At 30.3% G+C, this 3,050-nt stretch overlaps 1 long non-coding RNA gene across 1 annotated transcript; it reads left to right on the top strand.

Moving 5' to 3' along the window:
* The first annotated feature begins 311 nt into the window (after positions 1 to 311).
* LOC145332281 (uncharacterized) lies at positions 312 to 2,713 on the top strand. Its single transcript, XR_013884119.1, has 4 exons — positions 312 to 328; positions 473 to 673; positions 938 to 1,086; positions 2,094 to 2,713. It is a non-coding gene; the product is annotated as an uncharacterized LOC145332281 (long non-coding RNA).
* Positions 2,714 to 3,050: the final 337 nt, after the last annotated feature.

Below are 3,050 nucleotides of genomic sequence, written 5' to 3'. Positions count from 1 at the left end.
GAAATGTCCTAATGAGTTGAGAAATCTATAATGTTTCAATAAAATCCTAATTCTTTCAGTTGTATTTCAGATTTATTGATAAATGTCAAAAGATTTTAAACTCTCTTGATTTGACTTTGAAAATACAGAACTAGGATATAGAAATATCTTAATATTGCATACAACATAAACTATGCTTTTAATAGATTGAGACTTTTTAATTAGTTCATTTCAATTCTACAATTAACATTTTTATGAACTTTCAATAAGTATTTTACAATATTTTCAGAAAAATGTTATTTTCAATTATATTTTTATTAAGTATTGCTTTATGTCAAGCAGGAGAAAGGTAATATTTAAAAATGTCATTATTCTAATGATAATAAAGATATACATAAAATATCACATTGGAATGAATAGTAAAGCCTAAAAAATTCTTTTACATACAATCTTATGTAGAACAATTTATATAAACTAACAAAACTATTTTTAGAAAACCTAAATTTTTCTTTGTTTCTTCAACAACATCTACAACCATATCAACAGCAACCAGTGTTCTTGGTGTCAAAGCAACATGTCTCATTCTGAGTAAGACAAAGTATTCTGCCTGCAAAAGAAGGCGAAGAAGCATGTCTATTTCAAATGAAAATAAAATTCCTATTGATGCTCCTATTACAATATCTAGAGTTGAAAGGTACAATCATGATTATTATTAGAATATTTCATCTATATCATTTTCAATATAGATAGAAACACACAACTTATTTTATTCTCATTTTATTCATGGAATACAATTGTTTTACTAATTAATAATTCCAATTTTACATGCTAAAAAGTAAGAATTAAAAACATGTCTTTGTATTTTGAATCTTTTAAGCAGTTGATTTTAATAAAAGAATTGAAAAATCTTACCTCTTTGATTTTAGAGAAACATATCAATATTTTAAAATTGTTTTAGGGCGATAAAGAATGCACCTGAGCTTGATGATTTAATTGGATCTAGCAAGTCAGGAAGCTCAAGACAGAAGAGACTATTTGCTTGGTATTACATGACCACTACATTAACATCAACATCAACTTTTACCTCCACATCTACATCCTTCACAAGTAAGTCATTTAATTCATCCTTTACTAGAAAGTCATTTAATTTACATAGTTGTTGAAAATATTCAATTTTATAACAATATAACAATATTTTGAGATCACAATTAAGTCATTTTGTTCCTTTTTAGTACAAAAGCTACTCTATACTTCCCTGAGTCTTCCTATCAATCCATCCAACAGTCCATTGTGCAATTGGGGAAATGAGATTAACTTTTTAAAATATCCTTTGAATTTTATTTTTTGAATGTACATATATTTAAGTACATAACATTCATGATAGTCCTACTATTTTTTGAGCAGCTTTTTTTACATGAATTTCCATCTATTTTTTTTTGTTTTTGCTCTAAGTTTCAAATTTTTGTTAGTGATAGAATTAACAATTAGATGTCTCATTGTCCTAGAGGATTTTTTGCTAAATGATCATAGGCAAAGCGCTTAATTTTTGAATTTTTCTACTGCTATTTAATATAGGCTCATATAGTATACAATTTGCTTTGTCTGTCATGCATTAAAAGATATATAATATTTCTTTGAAGGCAGCATGATTTTCTCTCATTCTTAAACATTTTTCAATCCTATTTTTTCTTTCTTCTTATGCTTTTCTTTCTCTCTTTTTTTATGACAACAGAACATTGAGTTGATAATTAACTTTGTCTGTTTGTCAATCCAAGACTTTTTTAAGCTTTGCTTCTTATGAAAGGTATCAACTTGGAAAATCAGATTTAGTATTTTCAGTGCCTTCCTTCAAAGTGTCTGTTAACCTCTGAAACTGCCTCCTGAAAAGAAAGGGGGAGGGGGATTGTTCTCTTTCCTTTGACTTACACCTGCAGAGGCTATATTTTTGTTGACAAAAACATGTGGGGTACCCTAACCTGACCTAAAGTAAGAAACAAACAGTCCCCACTCTTTTATTCCCAATTTATTCTAAAAATAAGGAAGGGGGATTGAGTTTTGTGCTCAACAATGCACTTTGAGGAAAATTAACTGTTTTGATTGAAATCTTGTTTCAGATACAATATCTGTATCAGCTCTTGCCTGTACACCAACAGAATTCCTGGGCTGTGGAGTAAAATAAATCTGTGTTCATTTATTCATTACATGCCTGTAAATATTGATTTTTAGAAATTCTGGATCTACTGCAGTTCACGTCAAAATATTGCTGGTAACGAATATTGCCAAAAATCTATGAATTTTAAAGGATGCTAGCTGCTAAACGGCTGAACGTACAGATCATGTCCGCACACTGTTTTAGGCGGCATAAGAAGGCCAACAAGTAATCTGGAATAGCATTAAATCAATATTGCTTAATTATCTCGCAGTGCAGAGAAATGCGCGAAAAAGGCCTATTTTACGCGTTTTTTCTTCAGTGAAGCTTTCCCTGTGCATAATTGGATCTTAGCTATTCCAGAATATTTGTATGCCTTCTTATACCGCTTAAAATGGTGTGCGGGTATGATCTGTTCTGTACGTTCAGCCGTTTGGCAGCTAGCAGCCTTTAAAATTCATAGATTTTTGGCAATATTCGTTACCAGCAATATTTTACCGTGAACTGCAGTAGATCCGAAATTCTAAAATTTAATTTCTTATTTTTGTTCCACTTTTTTTGAATTTTTAATCCCAGATGTGATATCTTGTTGTTAGCTTTATAAATAAAAAATAATTTAAAACATAAAACTTATTTTTTAAAGTAGCAAGTTGAGTGTGTATGTTCGTCCAATAGATCTCATAAACAGCTGAACGAATCGGTTCACAATTTTCATTGAATTTTTATCCTGGGTCAAGGGAAGGTTATAGGCTAGGTAGAAAGGCATGGGGGGCGGTTGGAAGCCACACCATCCCACAAGAAAAGATTCCTCCCCTTCTAATTAAAAAAAAAAATCGAAATAAAAGGCGGATATCCTCACCACTTTACAATACGCTTAAATTGACAAAAACACAATTAAATAATGTATACAGGTTTCTTGTTT

Source organism: Acartia tonsa, chromosome 1, assembly GCF_053477335.1.
Source record: "Acartia tonsa isolate MP-2025a chromosome 1, ASM5347733v1, whole genome shotgun sequence".
In the NCBI taxonomy this organism is placed as follows: Eukaryota; Metazoa; Arthropoda; class Copepoda; order Calanoida; family Acartiidae; genus Acartia; species Acartia tonsa.
The sequence above is the reverse complement of the archived record's forward strand: the minus strand, read 5'-3'. Positions and strand labels throughout refer to the sequence as shown.